This window comes from Rattus norvegicus, chromosome 8, assembly GCF_036323735.1.
Source record: "Rattus norvegicus strain BN/NHsdMcwi chromosome 8, GRCr8, whole genome shotgun sequence".
Taxonomy (NCBI): domain Eukaryota; kingdom Metazoa; phylum Chordata; class Mammalia; order Rodentia; family Muridae; genus Rattus; species Rattus norvegicus.
The window spans coordinates 76,947,220-76,969,722 of NC_086026.1; the positions used below are offsets into that span (position 1 = coordinate 76,947,220).

General features: G+C 44.2%; 1 protein-coding gene across 9 annotated transcripts in view; it reads right to left on the bottom strand.

Moving 5' to 3' along the window:
* The window catches only part of Tln2 (talin 2), a 421,250-nt gene that overhangs the window by 235,108 nt on the left and 163,639 nt on the right, over positions 1-22,503 (bottom strand). For 7 of the 9 annotated variants that reach the window (NM_001419941.1, XM_063265537.1, XM_017596083.2 and 4 more), the window contains one exon: positions 2,798-2,871. The exons of the other annotated variants lie outside the window; for them this stretch is intronic. The gene's annotated coding sequence lies outside the window, so the exon portion shown is untranslated. The remainder of the gene's footprint in view (positions 1-2,797; positions 2,872-22,503) is intronic. 9 annotated transcript variants of the gene reach the window in all.

Here is a 22,503-nt window from a genome sequence, read left to right on the forward strand (position 1 = left end):
TAAAATATTTTTCTTAGAAGCTATAGTGAGCAGAGATAAATTTAACAGATTGCATTGCCACTCCAATACAGAATACATCATGAGCCGTTAAATAGAAAACTAAGCTAGCCATTTATCATTCCCCACCACATCCATCAGCATCTCGATCCTCTCATACGTGCACATACACTTGCATGCTTACACAGGACCCTTTGAAATCCACACTGATTTCTGAGAAGCGTGGCTGTCTCCAATCCTTAACCATTCATCCCTATAAGATCCCACCCAGAACATCCTGCTTCTTTGAAAAGCTCCTGGACGTGATTGATTGGTTTCATTGTTCATTCATTAAATTTTATTCCAATATGGAGTCCAGAGGTTCCCTTAAAGCAATTTTCCTTTCTCTGGTTCATGTCAAAATAAAAGCCCTACCTAGCATATACACTTTCAGACATGTCAAAAAGTTCAGGTAATCTCTCAGATTCCTACATATTTAAGGCAACCCCTATACTCTTGCTTGATATAGCCTTTTTTAACCCTGAAAAGGGAAGTAAATATTCTTGAGCCTTAGAGTTGAAGCATAACGAACAGGCAGCAAGCCAAGAGCTGAGGTGACAGGGCAGAAAACAGCCAGGTGAAACTGTCAAATTTCACCCTGAGTTTCTCTGCAAAGCAATTGGTAGCAGAAACATAAGCCAGAAATCACTGCACGAGGAAAAAATGCAAAACTGATCTGCCACACCCACCATGACAACACAGCACCACAGGACTCTCTGGAGTACAGGATGGGGGCAACCTCCTGGAGCAGGGAGCATTCTGTCTGTCCCTCACAGGACTTCATTGTCTAGTAGTAATCCCAGCCATTATCTTCTCCATGTGCAACACACACACACACACACACACACACACACACACACACCACCACCACCACCACCACCACCACCACCACCACCACCACCCCCCACAGCCCAAGGAGAAGTCAATGGAAATGTACTATGCACGATCCACAGCGCACAGCACAGGAGATCACAGCAAGGAGATCCTTTTACATCTGACTCAGAACTCACTGCTTCATAACTCTCAGCTGGACCCTTGCTCTACAGTCAGCCTTGAATTCTTCACACTTGACTTTTTAGGGCCCGAGGGTCAATCTCACTTCCCTGAGGATCTTGGCACCTGCCCTCCCCAATTCTGAAATTGACAGTCATATGTATCCAACAGCTGGCCAGAGCTGCCTGCCACACGGGGAAGGGAACTACTGTGCCCTTTCATCAGACTGGTAGATCAGGGTCAAGCTAATGGTAGATCACTCCCCGCTAATGACAGGAAATTCTATGTTTATTAAAATGAGGAATTTCTACCTAGACTCCCAACAGAATAGTCCCCTAATGCTGGATTGACCTCTGACCCCTCTTAGTTTAACAGTGTCAGCTGAAAGGGCATTTTCTGAATGCAGACAAGTCTACATAGGTTACACCTTGTTTCCAGTTTGGGAAAAAGGATACCATTCTAGGGCATCTACTCTAGGGCCTACCAATGTCAGCCCTCAGGCCCTTGCTCCTGAGTCTTCCTTGACGGTCACTGGTTCTCAGAGAAAGGAGGAAAGGCTGGGAAAGGCCAGTCAGTTTTAGAAAACTAAATTATGTACTCTCTAAAGACAGGTAGGGACTCACTGCATAGCTCCGGTCTGCCTGGAACTCCCTTTGCAGACCAGGCTGACTTTGAACTCAGAGAGATCTGCCTGCCTCAAGTCCTGGGATCAAAGGTGTGTGCACCACCATACCCTGCCCCTAATCTTCTGGTATCAAAACACACATTCTTTTGTAAGATGATTCTAGCAGGGAATAGTATTATTTTGTAAAAAATCCTTTACCATGAAAAATTCCAGAAAGGAAGTAGAACTACAAGTGAACTGCATTCCCCTGAGGTCCAACAGCCATCGACTTGTTCATCTTCACAGAAAAGATACTGTAAATAGCTCCGAACAAGGGTTTGCTGTCCCCCAAAATCTCAGAGCCTATGAACAATTAGCCTAGACTATCCTACACATTTCACAGATGAGGACAGAGTCTGACAGAGGTAGACGTGATCTGCCCCGAGGTCTTCAGCCAGTTAGAACTAGAACTGAAGCATGTGGGTGCCTATTACACTACTTGAGGGCTGAGGCACTGACAGGTTCATTTCACACTGTCTGGCAAGATTTGCCCTGTCAGACTAAACCTTAGCAAACCCAGGATCTATAGGTGCATCCCTGTTCCTCAGTCCAGAGTTTTCATGCTCTCCACTTGAGACTTTGCTGTCCGACAGGGGGCCAAGGGAAAACCTATTACCTGGAATTCATGTTTACTCATCCCGTTCAACAGCCACCTTCTCCGACCCTGAAGAAACACCCCAGGAACCACTCACTCCCACATCAAGGGCTACTGGGAGTTTCCAGGTTAGTTCTTTACAGAGCACTTCCAATCTTCACCCTCTCCAAATAGGCACAAAGCGGCCCAATGCGGGTGAATGGGGATTCACTAGGACGATCCGGTCAGGGAAAGGCGCAGCTGACTGTCCATCCCTTTCGCCTACCTAACCTTGCCTTCAACAGCAAGCAGGCGCAGGACCAGGTACTCCGCATACCAGCGCAGCACGCACACCTTGGTGAGCACCACAGGGAGGTATAGGAGACATCACTGAAGTGCTCCGGAGAACGATACCAACACATGCTTCTGTCCCCAGGACTCAGTTAATGAGGATTTTTTTATTCCCTCTCTCCCCTCCTTTCCCTCCCTTTCCTTCCCTTCCTTCCTTCCTTATATTTTTAAAGACTTACCTAAATTCTCAGTTTATTCAGTTTTGGTTTCCCTGAAAAGATCCCAAGGAGTGAGAAGCTTCCAACAGCAGCACCTGGAGCAATAAGAAAACCTATTAGAAGCAAGTAGCCTCACAGCCATGAGGTTGTGAGCAAAAAGTCTATGCACTTGGTCATTTTCCCTACACTAAGAACAAAAGGAAATAACTCCGGAAGCCATGAGTTTCTACCACACCACATGTGCTGGGAATTTGCTGTGCGGACGGGGAATTGAGGTCCCAGGACACTTATGCAAAGACCAAAATTACATTACCATTGGCAAAGAGGAGGAACACCCCCGCCCCTTCTGTGTTAGGAAGGCTTTAATGGATTTGAATTTAAACAAAAAACCAAATCCATGTGTCCTTCTTCCTGCACCCTGTCACCATGTCTAAACCAATTTCTGGCCTGTGTCCTCTTCTCCCCTCACACCCCCATTAGCATGTGTAACTGTCGGCTTCTCTCCCACTTAGTTCTTGGGATTCAATTATCAAGCAGTTCCTTCTTGCTGCAGCTTTTTTGTCATGTCCGTTCTGAGGCCAGAGTCCTCACCTTCTGACGCTTTACTCAGTGGAGGCCCAACAAGAGGCAGAAAGACACAGTCAATTACAGATTTATCAAAACAGCCTAGTCACAGTGAGTAAACAGAGCAAGCTGAGAACGAGCAGAGCATTCGCGGAGAACAGGTACATGTCATCAGATCTGGGTGGGAATGAAGAACGAGTTAATAAATTATGTGGTCTTATTATATCAGTAATATTATTATTATATTATTTATTATGTCTTCTTAACTTATAAAAGCATGAACTGAAAACAGAATCAAATGATTAACAGAGAAGTATGTGTCTGAATATTTTATAACATTAGGATAATGAAGGTCTTTTTAAGCATGAGAGCAAAATCTGAAAGTATAAAAGAGTAAGACATTTGGCTTGCTACATTAACAACAACAACAAAACCTAAATTAGGGTCTCAATGGTTAGGAATGCTTGCTGCTCTTGCAGAAGGTCAGAGTTAGGGTCCAAGCACCACACTGGGCAGTGACAACCACCTATAACCCCAGATTCAGGGGGATCTGACACTCTCTTCCAGTGGTAGCTGTATGCACATATGCATGTACACACACACACACACACACACACACACACACACACACAGAGAGAGAGAGAGAGAAATTGAAATACATAAATTACAAAAGTACGACAAAAATTCTGCTGATACTTTTGCAAAAAGATAAACACAAAAATATTTACACATGAGACAAGAAGTAGTTGCTCATAATTTGTAAACCAATAGGGAAACTAGGAAGAAGAAGGCAAATCATAAATCTTCCCTAAGATGAAGAAATATGATGTAAGTTTATTGCAAAGGAAATGTACTAAGTCCTGTGACCCTATGAATGAAGGGGACACACCCATAATTCACCTGATGTCTGTGACCTCCTGCTCAAGTTACCTGAGCAGCTCCAACCTTGTATCCCATAGGCAGAAAATGACTTCCTGAGGTAGGCAGACTCTCACTTGGTTTCTATCTGTCGACTTTTACGGGCATGTGTATGTGTGCCAACATGTGTATGCCTGGTGCCCACTGAAGTCAGAAGGGGGCGCCAAGTCCCTGAACTAGAGTTTAGAACAGCTGTAAATCATCAAGTGGGTGCTAGGAACCAAACCTGGGCCCTCGGCAAGAGCAACGACTGCTCCTAACTGCTGAACCACCTCTCTGCCTTCACACAATCTCTAATTTAACAATGGAATTTGTGAGGAGATGGACTCCATAAAAACGGAAACAGAGGAGCCGTTAAGTATAAAGGTGAGCCAGCCTACTGGTAAAACAGTCTTTCTCAGGAAGCTTAGCCACCACACAGGTTTACCTTTATTACATCATATTTATATAGTAAAAGACCTATTTTTCCACTGGAATTATAAAATACAGGAATTTATTCCCACGATGGGCCCATTGTGTTTGCTTTACATCTGGAAAACAAAGTACTCCTCTCCATGCTTTATTTTTCATGGTTTATAAGTTACATATCATACAAGCATTCCTATAAGACCATAATTAAGAGCATGGTTAGAAAACCATCATTCGGGGCTGGGGATTTAGCTCAGTGGTAGAGTGCTTACCTAGGAAGCGCAAGGCCCTGGGTTCGGTCCCCAGCTCCGAAAAAAAGAACCAAAAAAAAAAAAAAAAAAAAAAAGAAAACCATCATTCTAGGTAGCTGCATAGATGCCTTTAAAGCATATTTCTATTAGCTGCATAGATGTCTCTAAAGCATATTTCTATTAGCCCCCTTCATCTACTACCAGCTCACTCTCTCCCTGGAACATACCCCATGGAGGTTAGACAGACAAGCAGAGCCTCTATTTTGTTTTCGAGATGAGTTGTCCTGGCACTTAGACTAAATATTTATGGCTGCAACACCCAGTTCAGAAAAAGCCACAAGCCACCAAAGTCAGGTAGCCTCTTCAATGCCAAGCAAGTATACACGGGGCCCAAGATGGAGACCGGGTTTGGAAGATGGCTCGACGGTTTCAGTACTCAGCATATAGTGTGAAGATCAGAGTTTAGAACTCCCGAAACCCTCCTAAGGGCAGGTAGATATGGTGGCCTTTCCATAATTGCAGCTCTGAGATGCTGAGAGAGGATCACCAGGGCCAGCTGGATAGCACACTCCGGATCTGACTGAAAGAGCATGCCTCAGTGAGTGCAGAGGGAAAGAGGTGAAGATGGATGGAAGATGGACCCTGACTATCAACTTCAGGCCTTGAGCTGCTTCAAATTTGTCAACCTGATGCAAACTAGGGTCACCTAGAAAGTGGAAACATCGATTGAGAAAATGTCTCCCAGCCCACTGTGAGTTGTACTACCCCCAAGGTGGGTGGGTCAGGATTATATACAAAACAAAGCGAGTGATCCCCACAATGAATGAACCAGCAAGCAGAACTCCTCCACTGTCTCTATTTGAGTTCTTCCCAACAGGAGCTCTGGTGGAGCTCCTGTCTTGCCTTCTCTCAGTGTTGGATTGTGATCGTGATGTGTTTGCCAAATAAACCCCTCCACCAAGTTGCTTTGTTCATGGTGTTTTATCACAGTGATGAAAACCAAGTAGGAAAGGCCTCCACATAACCATGTGTGTGTATACATGTATGCATCCCCACATACATGCAAAAACATATATTCATATACAAGCAATAACATGCTATACATCCTAAATCTCTCTCTCTCTCTCTCTCTCTCTCTCTCTCTCTCTCTCTCACACACACACACACACACACACACACACACACACACACACGAGAAAAAGGAAAAAAAAAACCAAGGTTTGTGAGACTCAATATTACATTTAGGGAAGGCATTAGCATAGTGGCTAAGAGGAAGAAATTTGATCTTGGTTGAACATTTGCCCTTAATGGGCTTCAAACTTTCTGGGCCTAAATTTCCTGCTTTGTAATAAAAGCAGTGGGGAAGGGGCAAGGCTCAGAGTGAACATACAACTCATACAAAGTTTAGCCACCACAATGGAGCTTATTTGAGCAGCAGACCCTTGAAGCAGAGATAGAATCAGCTTGTGGCAGAGACTCATTGCTCACTGTCTGATCTTAACAGGTCCCCAGAGAATGCTGACACAGAACAGGCCTCCTGCAGGCACAGCTATCTGTTTAAAATGCTTTGGTGTGACTTTTGTGGTACTACAGATGGAACCCAGGACCTTGCTTATGCCAGGCAAGCCCTTTCTATCACCAAACCACATGCCTAGCCCTAAAATCCTTCCTGAATTTGACTCAAGTTATTGGAAGAGCACTTGCTTCCAAGGAGCTCTCTGTATTATCATGGATGGAGTCACGTGGCAGCTCCTTGGGGCCTGTGGTACAGAAGAGATCCTGAAGCACTGGTTGGTGCAGTCAGAAGTCAACAAACGCAACTACCAAAACTTCTCGTTTATCATGGGCAAGGGCACTGTCAGTCGGGGCCATGCCATTTTATAAAGCTCCCCATTTGAGGCTGAAATTTTGACAATTTCTGAAATTACCAGACCTAATATAACTTGATTTTCTAGACTTCCCCCCTTCCAATCCTCACCCTGATTCAGAGACAGCCTGACTAAGGGCCCAGAACATGAGTTAGCTACTCACTCGCCATGTGGCACAGGACCTCCCTGCTTCTTCGGAGCCTAGAAGAAGGGATCTTGGTTCTGCCACATGGTCCTGGATTCTCCTCAGAGACTCCACATCCTGTAGTGTGCCTGCCTGTGAATAGCATTAGTAACGCAAGTATTTTGTGGCCCCAAACTAGAGTATTCAGACTTTAAGACTAAGCAAAGAGGCGAAAACCCCATTATATGTAGCTCAGAAAGAGCCAACTGCATTCTTAACAGTCTTTCAAAATCAGAAAATCTAAGAAGAAACAAGACAGAGTTCTTTTGACAGCCATACACAGCAATGGCAAGAAACAAAGGGAGAAAAGAAATATTTTGAGATTAAAACTCTCCCTACCTTTTCTAACTTCTATCCCTTGCCATGTTTGTTCTTTTCTTCTGCAGAAATCTAGGGAATATTTTCAACCAAAGAGCAGCTTGGTGAGTACAGCCCCACTCTGCTAGGTTAGAAGACATTGGACTACACAAGGAAAGGCCATCTCTCTGTGCCTGGCTTCCCCTAACTAACTTGGCAGCTAGAGGCTGGGTGCTGATCTGAGTCAAAAAACTCAATGAGGAACTACCAGGCAGCAGCAACACTCAGGACATTCCAAGGAGACTAAAAAGACTACTTTGTAGTAGCCCACAAGACAAAGGAACAAGAAAGACCCAAAAGGAAGACTCTTGGAAATCTATAGTATTCCTCACGCCCACCCCCTTTCTCAAAAAGCCATTCGGGGCTGGAGAAATGGTTTCTTGATGAAAAGCACTTGCCATTCTTGCAGTTCTGTTCAGGCCTGAGTTCACTTTCCAGCATCCACATGGTGCCTCATAGTTCTGGGCAATCTATCCTCTTCTGGTCATTGTATGTAGACACAGTACATGAAGAGACACATCTTTCACAAAAGATAAACATCTTTCACATGAAATAAAAATAAAAACTTGAAAATAAAAGGTGTCACATTAACAAAAGTTTCTTCATTGAATGTGGGAAACACTGACTTAACAAAAATTAAAAGGAGTTTCCGACCGCAGGAACGTGTTGGGTGCTTTAATATGCTAACTGTGATTAGGACTAAATGATTCCAACAATTACACACGGATTCCTTTATTTTTGTGCTCGACATGTTAGGACAAACGTCCCAGATACTACTTTGGAAAATGTTTTAATTAGTTCTTTTATGCAAATGATTATTAAAGGCATACTTTGCATAATTAAATGACTAAAAGCAATCCCGTGAATGATCGGTTAATGGTGCGGAGGATGCTAATGTAAAGCGGGGTAAAGCGTGTGTTTACACAGAGGCCACTCGAGAGGCTGTAATCCTCCTGCTTTGTTGTAGTCCCTCTTTATGTGCTTTCCAGATCAAAAAAAATCTGAGTGGGGCTATGAAGTTTTTATTGTTCTAGAATTCACTCTCCCCTCTAAAAATTTAAAAATACTTAAACGCCAATCCCTAGTATGTGTAATTAGAATGCAAATTTTGTGAGAATAACGACTACCTTCAAACAGTGCCAGGTAGACGGATGTTCCACAAATGAATATTGACCTTAGGGGTTGGAGAGGTGGCTCAGTTAGTAAGGTGGTTCCCTTTACAGGCGTGCACACACTCACGGGCACATGTGCACACCCCTTCACATATGCACACATAAGTTGATTATATCAATATTGGAATCCACAAACTGTTCCATAATAATTCATATAGTAATTCCTATTATGGACCAGCCCAAATGCACATCCTAAGGTTAGCATTTTCTATGAGCTTTGCAGTGTTTTGCTCTAAAATAATTTTGTTCTCTTTTTTTCTCAACAAGCCCTGCTTTTCCTATCTTATTTCTAGCACATTCTCCCATCCTTTAAAATTCCTACAATAGAAAAAAAAAAAAAAAGGATGTATTTTGCTTATGGCTTTGTCTCTAGACCAACTGCCATATTCAGTCCGTTACTGGACTGACTTCTGTTTCTAACTGAAGCCTAAGTGACTCACGTGTGACATTTTAATTACACAGAGCTGTGCATGAAGCTGTCTTGCAGTGGTTCTCAAGCTTCCTAACGCTTTGACCCTTTAATATAATTTCTCATGTTGTGATGACCTCCCCCCAACCATAAAATTATTTCTTTACTACTTCATAAATGTAGTTTGCTACTGTAAATATCTAATGTGTAACCCAAGAAGGCCATGACCCCCAGAACCACTGCTTTAATGGAGGCAGCAGCAAGGGGAAACTCTACACAACTGAGCAGCTTTTCGGATTACCTTTCTGGGGAGGCAAGCAAGCAAACAAGGCATACAGGTATTAGGAAGTACCTGATGTGCTATTAATCTAAAATTAATGTTCTGAATACAATAGTCACATATACCGTTCTTCATTTGAAGGTATTGTAACAATTTTTTATCACTGAATTCACTGTATCTGTGATAAACACCATTTCGAAAAGCAATTTGGGGAGGAAAGTTGTAGTCTAACACTGAGGGAGGTCAAGAAAGGAATTCAAAGGAGGAGCCTGGAGGCAGGAACTGAAGCAGAGGCCACAGAAGAATGCTGCCATTGCCTGCTCTCCATGACTGACTCTGCTCGCTCTCTTAAACAACAGAGGACCATCTGCCCATCAGTGGCTCCATCCATTGTATGCTGGGCTCACGCATGGATCAGGTTTTAAAATGCTCACAGACTAATGCGACAGAGGCGTTTTCTCAGTTAAGTTTCTTTCTTCCTAGGCGAGTCTTGTGTCCAGTTGACACAAAAGTAATCAGACAAGGTTCTATGGTATGGTTTGGAGACTTTGGAAAGTTCTATGGTATGGTTTGGAGACTTTGGAAAGTTCTATGGTATGGTTTGGAGACTTTGGAAAGGCTTTTCTTCTTATAGGAGGCCAAGTATGGAAGAGGTGGGAAACACTGGCCAGTTCCTGCTTTGATGTTCAAAGCCGGGTCTACCTGCTTAAAGGTGTCTCTATGCACCACATCTAAGTTTCCCCATGTACAGTACCATGTTAGGTTTTCCTATGTGGAGCAGGGACTCTGGACAGACGGAGGAGGTGACTGTGGCTCTGACAGGCCTTGCCCTTCTCCCTGATTCCCTCTGCCTTGCTATAAACTGTTAGAGTACATCCCTAAAGCTAACCGCCAAGGTCTTACTTGGCCACTTCCTCTTCCTGAGGCTGACTACCAAGGTCCAGTTATCCAAGTGTTAAAAGCCCCCTTTGGTTCACCTATGTAAAAAACACCAACAAAATATACCAGCACTCCCAAGCCCATTCCAATGCAGACCTCCCCCTTATCTTTCCTTACAGCTTCATGGACACTGGCTGCTGTTTTTCTGCCTGAGTCAGAGAGCAGTAACTTTAACTTTGCTTCCCTGCTTAATAAAGGATCTCAGTGAAAACAGGTGCTTGGGTACAGTCTGTGCCTAATTTGGGGTCCAAAAGGGCCTCCGCTGTGCAGGGTCTTCTAACACTAAGTTTCTAAAGTGTAATGCCTCAGGACTACACTGTGGCTTACCCTGTGTTCCTAGACTCAACTCAGAGCACCGTTCCTAAAACAAGTTAAATGAGCAATAAATGATTGGGAAATGTACAGCACATGTTATATGGGTAATAACGCCCCAAAACGGGACCTCATGGGTTAGAAGGAACAGGGTCAGGATGGAGTTATGCATATTCATGCTTCTGGAAACAAAGCAGGACTCTTTGATGGTTGTTTTCCCTTGGACTCTCAAGTTTCCTAAGTCAGACCTTTTCCCCAAGCACTGACCAAATGTTCGATCTTCAGCCACAAACCTAGCCCTTTGGAAAAAGCTCTCTCCTGGTTGATCTGTCCATTAGGAAAACATGCTATTTCATATTTATGGCTTCTTGTCCATCTCTGAAAGGCTTTCTGAGAAGCAACAACTAAAGCATAGCAGAAACAGACTACAAAATAAGCAACTTATCCTCTGAACCCTACAGAGCATCTGCCTTACCGTCAGCCACTCCCTTAATCCAAGAACTCCGCTTTGCAGGCGAGTACACAATGGGCAGTTGGTCACCATCCACATGAGCCCTTTACATGGGAAGGCTGTGAGAGGGTGCAATATTGGTCAGCACTACGAAGAAATGTACCACTGTGCCTATGAGAAACAGCATCAAAGAGGCACAACTGAAAACTCTCTACGGCCTAAGACTCCAACCATATAACGTTCTGGAAAAAGCTGTACAGAGGAGATGGTGAAAAGGTCAGCAGTTGTAGGTCAGGGGGCAAGGGAAAGTGTGAATTAGCAGAGGTGAATGACTTAAAAAATAGTGAGACCTTACTGTGTGGCTCTCTGGAGGGAGGCACACATGACACATCTGTCAAAATCCATAAGATATAGACCGGCAGGAATGAGCTGACACAGAACTTTATGCAACCGTGGCACACTGGTACAGGGTCATCGCTTCGATCGGGCATGCAGCTCTGGAATGTGACAAACATCACCTAAGGCACTGAAGACAGGGAGGGGCCTGGGGAACAAGGGCTGAGAATGCAAAGTGATCCAAAAGGGTCCCGAGCCTGTCAGCAGCAGTTGGCGATTTGGGCTAAGGTTACCAGCATGTGTTCCAACCACAGGATAGAATGGACAGACTGCCCACTCTGAGCTCTACACTCCCACAACTGTCCCTGGGAAGGTACCATCTACCTCATGGCCATCTTGATCTTTTAGCTCATGGGCTTCATATCTTTAAAATCGCTGGCTCCTCCGTACCAACCCCATGCAGGGTTGCTCTGATAATGCTAGATCTGACTCAAAGACACAAAGACAAATCTGGCTCCCAAAGTAAGAAAACCATCTGATTCTCCTACGTAATAGAAACACTGCAGCCTGTAAGGAAACACAACTGGCTGGTAGCTAGGAGGAACAGCCTTTTTTGAAGGACAGGTAACCAGGATCACTTACAATGTCTGAGTCTTCCAGTCCTATAAGTTGCCTCGTAATATGTAGCAATTTCTTCTGAGATGCCAAAGACCCTCAAAGGAGGCTCCTTAAGACTCAGAAAGTAATCAATTCAGAAAACTCAGGAAGTCCCAGAAAATGATCAGATGTACTAGGTCTCTCCCTCTGAAAGGTTATGTAAACAACAAGTACTGTAAATAAGGCCAACATCAACTGTGCTGCCTGGGAACAGAAACTCCAATGCGTCGAGCGATCTGTACATTGTATAGTTAAGTTCCAGGTTTCCAGCTCTCCAAAGCAATGTTGAGGTAGGCTTTTAGTGTTACAGCTACTTCTGAATCATCCCTGGTCTTGTAACTCTACCTATATTCCTGTTAGAAACCCAAACGAACTCACTGGCTCACTAAGTTAAATTTTGGTGGTATCCTTACTTTGGTCTGCCATCAATTTCCCAGGATGAGTAGACATTTGTTCATGTCCACAAGAATAGTGTTACCTAACACCTGGGCTCTGTGAACCAATACATCTTACCCCAAAACAACATTCAGTACCAAAAGGTACTAAAAATCAAGGGCCATCAGGAATCCAGTCAGATCATGGCAACCCATGACAGGCAACACAAAAAAGAATATGGGATCATTGAGAAAGATGATTTGGTAAAATGGGACACGCTAGTAAATAGCAATGTAGAAATTGAAGCCACTTGCTTTTGATAAATACAGATCTGTCTCCACTTGACCTTGACTAGCAGCTACTGAAACCTGCGAAATGCATCTTGCAAAAAAGCATGAAGTTTGATCTTGATGAGTTAACAACTGGTTTATTTTCCAAAACGCTTGACCCTCTTCTCTTTTCACGGGGCCAGTGGTCCAGTGCAGTCACTGTGGATCCAAACACCAGCACCTCCTACAGATGGCTTCAGTGAGATAGCCCACTGAAATTCCCTTTTTTCAATAGGCCATAAAAATACATTCTCCAGCCTATGTCTCCCCATGTCCGTCCCTGATTTTCATCCCCAGAACCCTCTGCTTTGCCCCTCACAGTATCTTCTTTCTTGGTTTTTTTTAATCTTTAATTTTCATAGGTCTAAGATGTTCCCTGTGTCATTTTTTGTTCCATTGTGACATGGTTTCTATGTCATTTCAGATGCAAAATAATAAAGCAAGCAGGTATACTCAATACCTGCCCAGAGCGGAGTGCCAAGCAGCCAAGGCCAGGCTGTCTCTGCACCCTTCACTGAGCTGTATGCACATGGTTGATGGGTCTCCTGTTTACCTCCCTCCTGTCAACTGCAGCTCTCCTGGCTTTTTCACTCCTGGTTGAGCCAATACATTTGGATCCACAGACCCTCTCCTCTCTCCTCCCCACGGTCATGTGCTGACTAGAAAACATTTCTGTGAGAACAGGATGAGGGAGGGGCCCTTTCTGTGTCCCTTCAATAATCTTTCAGGGTGGACTATCTGCTAGAGGACTTGAAAATGTTCCTCTGTTCATAGTAGTTTTCTTGGGTAACAAAATTTCAGGGTTTTTTTTTTCCCTATATACCTTATACACAATAAAAATTTTGTTTAAAAAGCTCTGTGTATGCGTGCGTGCGTGCGTGCGTGCGTGTGTGTGTGTGTGTGTGTGTGTGTGTGTGTATCCAGCAAGAAAGCTCTGTTGGTAAGGGTGCCTACTACCAAGCCCAATGACCCATGTTTGATCTCCAGGATACACAGGATGAAGAAAACCTAATACTACACGTTGTCCTCTGACCTCATAAGTGTGTCCTGGCAAGCATGTATGTGCATATAAATACAGTCACTCAGCTTGTCAGTCAATAGAAAAGTCAAAAAAATTAGGCAGAATATAGCCAAACTAGCTGGACCTAGTTTTAATCACAGCAAGAGGGAGGCTACAAGACCAGCTCTAGACTACAATACCAGCACCAACAGCTCCAACAATATGGTTGGGTATGGTGGCACAGGCCTAAAACCAGCACTTGGAAGCAAAATCAGGCAAATCTCTGAGTTCAAGGCCAGCCTGGTCTACAAAGTTAATTCCAGGTAGGAGGATCAGAATTTCAATGTCATCTGTGACTACATATGGAACTTGAGAGCAGCCTGGGCTACATGAGACTTATCACAAGAAACTGGAATAAAAATAAAAAATATAAAAAAATCATTCTGATGAAACCCTGAATTTAGATAGTCTCCAAATTAGAATGATTTCACTTAATTTGCTTGTTTTTAAGATACTACAGAAACTACATATTAGTTAGGGCACAACACACCACATGCACGTGTACACAAATACAATCAGCCAGTCAGGCTGTAGTATAGTATGCAGTTAAAACACCAGGGTACTCTAAGCTGTATAGATTTTAATCTTTTCTCAGGCTAGGGAATCCATAGTAGAATATGCTCTCACGAGAGTGTACAGCTCCCAGCTTGGCAAGGCAGGGAGCCTGCCCCATGCTGTTAGGTGGGCAGGGTGTAGTAAGCTTTCTGACTTTGGACAGTTCCAATCCATGCTGACTCCATCACACATGTAAGAGCAGCTGCCCTCTTCCCTCACCTGCTACACCTCCTGGCTGCTAGCCAAGCATCCTTCATCCAGACCACCTTGTGCTTCTTCCACACCCTCGGTGGAGACTATTCTTAAATCAATGTCACATATCTACATATATTTTAGAAGACTAAGATTTTTGACCATAATTCAGCTGTCTGCACTTAGAAACTAAATGATATCGAATAAAACTGCAGGCATCTCCTTCACTCTGCTGCTGTTATACACAGCAAGGTACAGATGAGGCGAGCAAGACTGAGCAGGTTTGACGGCCTGGATGCTGAGCTTGCAGAGCTCCTCCCCTCAGAGACCTTGTGCCTAGGGCAGGAAAGCAGGACTCTGGGGGATCAAATATGATTATGTTGCTATCTTTTATATTTTGCAATATGATTGAGATGTATTGGTTTAAATAAGAAAGATTAAGTTCACCTGTAAAGAACATCTAGTGGGTCTGTTCTGCGTTCTATTCTCAGGACAATGCTCCCCTACATTCCAGTTCTGCTTCGCAACTGTGCTAACATGTCCCAGTCAGCCTCCCATCAACAATATTATTTAAGCATGACTCCAAAGCGAAAATTAATTCACTTGGAATTCCTTCATCGACTATTCTGTATACTTGCCCAAATGGTTCTGACCACTTCTCATTATAATTTAAAGATTAAAGTGTTCGATAAAACGATCACAGCTACCTTGAGTATAGAGCATGACATCATCCCCAGAGAGGCCTTTCACAGACTGAGTCAACATCTAACTACTATTCCCCTTGAAAAGCAATTCCCATTCTGTACTTGCTTTTTAATCTTCACAACCAGAAGAATAAAATCACACCTGACTGATATGGAAATTCCACATTATGTAAATTGGGAAAGTATTCCAAACATCATTCTATCATAAGAAAGGAAGGTGTGAGCATTCTCTAGGAAGGAGATTGGTCACTTGTCACTTGCTAGTGGCTACCTGTGCAAGATCAAACCAATAAGATCCGTCAACATTCCAGCAGACAGCTAACTGGAACTGGTAGGTTACCAAAGAAGAAGAAAAAGGAAAGGACAGGACATGAAGGAAAGAACAAAGGGGTTGGGGGAAGGGGAGAGGACATGTTAGGGGTAAAGGAAAAAAGCTGGGGTTTGGTGGACATGATCAAGGTACAATGTAAACACGTAAAACATTGTCAAAGAATAATTAAAAGATATTTTAATCAATTAAAAGTATTACCTTCAAAAAAAAAAAAAGTATTACCTTCTCCAAGTCCCTCCCACTCCCCAAAAAAGGAAAAGAGAAACTTCCTTTAGATGACTTCAGAAGCCCAGATGTAGACCACTCCACTGGAACACCCTATTTCCTAGGCCTCATTTTCCATTTGTAGGAGGAAATAAATGGAGAAAGTGGTAAGACTCTACATTTGTAGAAAAGAACCCCATCAAAAAAGAGGTGAATGAAACAGAGCCAATTCCAAGGTCTAGACAGGACCAAGATCAATAACACATATTTTTATACCTACAACCAAAATGATGTTTTTCTTCAATGGTAAAGCAGCATGAATTATGAGCTAGAAAATAAAATAGTCTTGGTGGGTCCTGAATTCAGATATAAATATACATATGAGTCAAAGTTCATGTTTGCCTTGATTGTATGCCTTATGTCCCAACTAAACAAAGGCCAACTACAAATTACATGTACAGAAGTTCATAAACTGTGTTTCTTGTTGTGTGTGTGTGTGTGTGTTCGTGTTCATGTGGTGCATGTGTGTGCATATTGAGTGTGGATGAGTACACGCATGCATGGACTGAACAAAGGTCAGAGTTGATTGTCTTTTACTACCCTGCAGCTTGGTTTTGGAGATGAGATCTCTCACTGAACCTGGAACTCACCAGTTGTCTCAACTTCATGGCCAGTGAGTCCATAAGACACCCTCACCTCCCTCCCGAAAACAGGGATTCTGACAAGTACTATTGCACTTGGCTTTTTTTTTTTTTTTTTTTTTTTTGGTTCTTTTTTTTCGGAGCTGGGGACCGAACCCAGGGCCTTGCGCTTCCTAGGTAAGCGCTCTACCACTGAGCTAAATCCCCAGCCCCTGCACTTGGCTTTTTACATGGATGCTAGATATGGAAACTTGGGTCCTCACTTTACCCACTGAGCCATCTCACAAGCCACTGAACTGTTTTTTAAAGGGCTCCCAGCTAAAAGTTTCTAGGAAAGGAAGCAGTCCCACACATCAAGCATATACAGAGTTTTCTAAGAGCCCTTAGAAGATGCCTATGCTCCCTGTGGAGCTTAGTGGAGACAGTGTTGCAGATGGTATCTCAAAGAGGGAGGAAAGAGGCAAGCGGCAGCTTTACAGCTTCTATTAGGAGTCACTTTAGTTATGTTTCGTCTCAAAACTCCTTGACCTTGTGTCACAGATGGGCCTTCTGGAAAGAATCAAGGAATCAGCCAAGTGTCTGCCTGATTGAGCCCCTGTCACCCTCCAACACAAACCAGCAGGCTGTGAGCCGATGCAGATCCCTCCGCTCTATTGTGCAGTGTCATCATTGTGAAAGGGATAGAGGAGCACACTCAACCAGGTTCGAGAGTGTGGTCCAGGCTCAGACTCTAGAAGAACAAGACGCCAAGCAAATGGTAGGAGACAATTCCTCTAGAAAGGAGAGATGAGACTGTCACAGTCAGTGCTCTTGCCCCAGCCTCGTACATCTGCAGAACAAGAGATGCCCTCTTCTGGGACTGTGGTCCCCAGCAGAAAAGAGGAGTGATGCTACCTGTGCCCCACGGGGACCTTAGCACGGGTGCATGAGGCATCTAAAAGGATGCCATATGGGAACGAGATGGTGGCTCTTCATGGGTGTTGCCACTGAGCTCTAATGGTGCATCCAGGCTGTTAGCCTAAGCTGAAGGAGGAGGAGGCCATACTGCCTGCCACCTCCAAGGACTTTTAAAGTAAAAGTCACAGGGAAGCTGAAATCTGTCAGAGGAGACCAAGTAAAAATCAGAGAAATCGGGGTACTGAGAGAATGGAGTATGAGGAACTTCCACAGGGCGGCTGCAATGACGTCACAGCCTAGTTGAAGGGAGTAGTCAAGGTGGATATATCAAGGGGGCATAGTCTCGTGTAGACCATGCCTAGCTCTGCCTTGCATTATGAGAACGGCTTTCTGAAAAGGAGTAAACATTTCTACAGAATCGATGCCCAGTTTGGGGGTCTCTTTTTTTGGGGTGGGAGGGGGTCAATGTTATAGAAAATTCCATCTCCAATGTGCGTGGGGTACCTGTGGGTAGGGTGGCTATGAGAAGGGACTGGTGACTTAGTAAGGCGTTAGCAAAATGGTAGACAGTGAAAGTTGGAGAAGAGTTCCTAGGTCAAGATAGGAGGGATATAGTAAGAGGAAGTAAGAGGAAACAGACCAGGAAACGGAAGTCAGCAGCACCAGTGAGTCAAGACCATGCGAATTCCCCAGCAAGGCCAACAGTGAGCAAGGAAAGGACACAGCCTTTAAAACCATCTGCAGGAAATATGAACTCTGGTCTGGTCTGTTCACAGCTGGAATACACAGAACCAGAGATACAACACTTACAAGTACATGCCTGAGGCTAATGGAAAACATCTATACCACTGATTAAAAAGCCCTCATCGAAGGGGTGGAGAGGGGACAGCAGCACACTAAGGTCAGGCAACTGGAGAAGAGCCATCAGCCAGCCAGAGTACCTAATAGTTGGCCATTTTTCTTAAGGGAAGATTGTGCCTTGTGCAAAACCAGAGAATCCGGAAGGAACACCGTAAGAGAATAAATGGAAATTTAGTATCGAGAAGGACCCATCCAGTACAGTGTCTTCACCTGTTAGCATGTGAGAAGCAAGGAGAATAAAAGATAACTTCAGGTATCCCTCCTTCCCTAGAGCCTTGAATTAGATGAAGAGGTAAGAGAGGCTGAGAGGCCTGAAGGACAAACAACATGTAATGGTGGTTACACTGAAGAAAAGAGCCTCAGTCTTCTGGAGCTGTTCATTGAAAGACACAGAGAGAATGCTGTGTTACAGAGGCTCGACTTCAAAATCATCACCTGAGGGTAGGGTTTAGATCAAACAGGAAGGTCATGCTTGGACACTCACTAAAGAGTACATGGAGATTTTTAGAGAGTCTATTTGAAATTTCTGAGGAAAAGCTGACAGCAGGCAAGCAAAGAGGAAAACAGACAAAGGGAAATGGTTATATTTTTCAGTTGTGTGTATGTGTAAATTTGTGTATATGTGGGTGCATGCCTGTGCTAGCATGCTTGCACAAGTGTGCCTATATATGTGGAGGCCAGAGGTTGATGTCTGGTTGTTCTCTCTAATAGTACTTCATTTTATTTTCTGAAGCAGAATCTCTCACTGTACCTGAAATTCAAAGTTTAACTGCCAGCTTCCCCTGAGGAATCCTGCTTGGACTACAGTGGGGACCACCACACCCACCAGCTTATTTACAGGGGTACCCAGGGTCTGGAATTCATTCCTCATATTTGCATGGCAAGTGGTTTACCCACTGAACCATCTCTTCAGCCCAGAAATACTCCATTTTAAAGTAACTGTGTCAGTGAGACATTTTTTTAACAACTCTAAGCTCCACGATGTGTTTTTGAAAAGGAATGCACTACATAAGCCTTAAAGGCAGACTGGCAATTCCATGGGGACAGAACCTTTTCTTCATGTCTCTAAAGCAGCAAGACTGGCTGGCGGAACATATGTGCAGTCACGCTTGAGAAGGCCCAGGAACTACATCTGCCCAAACACTGTAATACCCTGCCATCAAAGGCTGGCACCTTTGCTTCCAATGACATAAAAGTAGGTCTGACTGATTCCCCGGCATGATGGGCAATAGACTCCTGTCACGCTTTGCTGGCCGGCTGAGGAATCTACAACTGGAGGTGCCAAGTGTGAGGCCCATCTCCTGCGCAGCCTCCTTGTGACTGGCATGCCCCATTTAAATCTATCATTGAACAGTAAGAAGCCTAGAGGGGGCACCACAGCTCATGCCTTCCCTGCAAGGCAATGGCCAACATGGATTTGATCATCACTAACCACTCTTGTTTCTGTGAGAGCCACATCAGAGCCATGTTCACTGCTGCTGGGACAGACACTCTCAATGGAGGTCAAGACAGAGACACTACCTGACACTGTGAAGATCCAGCTATCCACCAACTTCAGGTCTTCCAAGCCACTGGAATCATACTGGCCACTTTGAGGAAGACCAGCTTAAGTCAGGGCACCTAAACAAGGCAGTACCCTCTTCCCAGGGGCATTTGGGGACACTTTAGAACTTTGGAAGCTAAAACTGAGGAAGATTATTACAGGAACCTGAAGGGTGGAGGTCAAGGTCATCTCCAAACACCACCCAAAGCACAGGATGGTCCCAGACAACAAAGATGGATTTAGTCTAAAGTGACAAAGTAAAGTCAAGAAACCCCAGTTAAAACAATTCAAAAAGAAAAAGGAATGCTCAACTTGCTTGCTTGCACAGCTGTGGAGAAAAAGAAAAAGAGATGGAGAAGCAGGAGACAGGTAGAGATACTGTCTCCTTGTATTGTGAGTACGTGTATGCAAACATGATCATGTAGGGCACTTTGTATGTATGTTTATATGCATCTGTATGTGATGCATGCCAGTGGAGGCCAGAGACTGATATGGTGTCTTCCTCAATCACCTTCTTTTATGAAACAGGGTCCCTCATTGGCCTAAAACTCACCAATTACATTGGGCTTGCTGGCCTGCAAGCCCCCAGGATCCTTCTGCCGCTGCCTCCCTAGCAATTTGATTCCATGTACAATCTGCTGTGCCATTAACATAAGTTCTAGGAATTGAACTAAGGACTTCATGATTGTGTAGCAAACACTTTACCAGGCTGTTGTGTAGCTAAGGATGACCTTGAACTTATGGCCCTCTGTTACCACCTGGGATTACTATTAGGCTCTGGCCCCTGCGACACTGCCTTCCTCACACCCCTTGCACATACACTTCTAGTTGTTTGTAAGCAACGTACTATTCGATGCCAGGCCTTCTGGTCTACCTCCTATTTTGTCTGCAAGATGGGCCAGACTCTTGAGGACAATGACTGCCAAGACAAATATTTGTTTTCTTCCAACGGCTATGTTTACCCAAGATTACTCTGTTCTTGGTGAAGTAGAAACCAACTGGCTCTTGATACACTTGGGATACAGCCTCACAGCAGCCTGGCACCTTCTCCCATGTGCAGCAGCAAATGGAAGAGAGCCCAAGAACAGGACTCTCTGAAACTACATGAGCTTCTCAAGAGAAAAGCTTGCATGCACAAGGCAATATCATTACCATTTATCAGAACCAGGGTCCTCAGAAAAGGAAAGCAAAGGCAAAAACAAATGCCAGAATGTAGAAAGGAGGAAGAGAGACGTAATAATCACTGAAAAATTGAAGCGGTGTTTAGGCCTAAAGAAAACAACGAGGAAAAACACAGAATTACTGCTCCAAGGCACAGTAGCTTGGCTTAATGATTAACTCTTCATTATAACCTGCAACTCACCTGCATCCTGACCAAAATCAGCTTCTCATCTGAGTTAGACTGCTTCCATGAACACATGCTGTACTACTGTAGTAATAACTGATGGCATGAACCCCAGCTTACCTATATGCTCAAAAAGAAGCTCTCACATGCCACTGTGCTTTGGTTTTCAGAGCCCTTCCCCTTCACAAAAAATTCAGGCATGGGTTGGGGAGTGTAGCCCATTGCAAAGAAATAGTCCTTTCCATAAAGTCACTGAAGAAGGCAGTCACCACACAACGTGGCCTGCTGATAAGTGATTGTCAGACTCTACAACGAACACTCCATTGACTGACTAGCTCACCCCACCCCCAAAACTCCACTCACTAACCTTATTAACTCCTCGTAAAGAGAGGACCCTCTATGGTACCCCTCTTTCTGAGACCCACTCCTGCCACATAGGAGCTCTGCCTTCTTATCTCTTAGAGTCCTACCTCCAATTTTTTGTAAACCCACCTTCTGATTACATGTGAACTTCATTCTTCTAGCCTGTAAGACCTGGAAGCCACTGGCTTGGTCACTCTGGTGTTCACTGATTATATCCAGCACCTTGGCTCCCCCCCAAGCTATGCACATCCAGTCTAGATCACAATCATGGAGGAGTTTCCCTCAGCCCAATCCCATTCACAGGCCTGAAGCTCTCAGAGCAGCCAGCCTAAGGCAAAGGTGGGATTCCTCCAGGGGTTTCCTCCTCCAGCACTGAAGAGTTCAGGTGGATTGGGCTAAAGGGGAGCCCTGAGAATTCAGACAAAATGTCATCCCAAGGACAACCCCAAAGCACAGTCAAAAGAATCGAGGGTTCCCAGTGTCCAGGAGCAGAGCACCTACCCAGAGAAACAAGCCTTCCCACAAGAGTCCCCCAGGAAGACCGCCACAGTGCGGATCACTGATAAGTGACTGTCATCAGAGTCCACAGGAAACATTTACTGAGCACTGCCCACAGGCCACACATAATGCTCACAACAATTTTAAGAGCTAACCGTTCATTCTGAGTGTGGATTTCATCCTTCTCTGCCTTTACTTCAAATTGCTACCTATTCTGAATAGGCCCCAAAATAACCATTTAACGATATAAGTAAAAAGGGATGGGGCTGGCTGGAAGAACACATGCTAAATTTGGAATGACAGAGATTAGCGGGGCTGCACAGAGATGGCATACAAGCCAGGGTGCAAAGGGGAAAAAGAAAAGAAAAGAGAGAGCATTTGTCTGCATCTTTCATGTGACTGCTAGTCCTGGTTGTCAACTTCACTGTATCTGGAATTAACTAAAACCCAAATGGCTGGGCACACCTCTGGGGATTTTTTTTTTTTTCTTAATTAATTTTTTTGAATGGAAAGACCTACTTCTAATCCGGATCTCTGAGGTGGGAAATTCCACCTTTAATCTGGATCAGGCCTTCTGCTGGCAGCCTATGTCAGGGACAGAGAGGAAGGAAGCTCTCTTTGCCTGCTTGCTCCTGCTGTAGCTAGCAAGCCCATTTTTTCACTGGCATAAGAGCCTATTTCTTTGGGATTCCTGAATATCCTGACGACCAGCTGAGACATCCA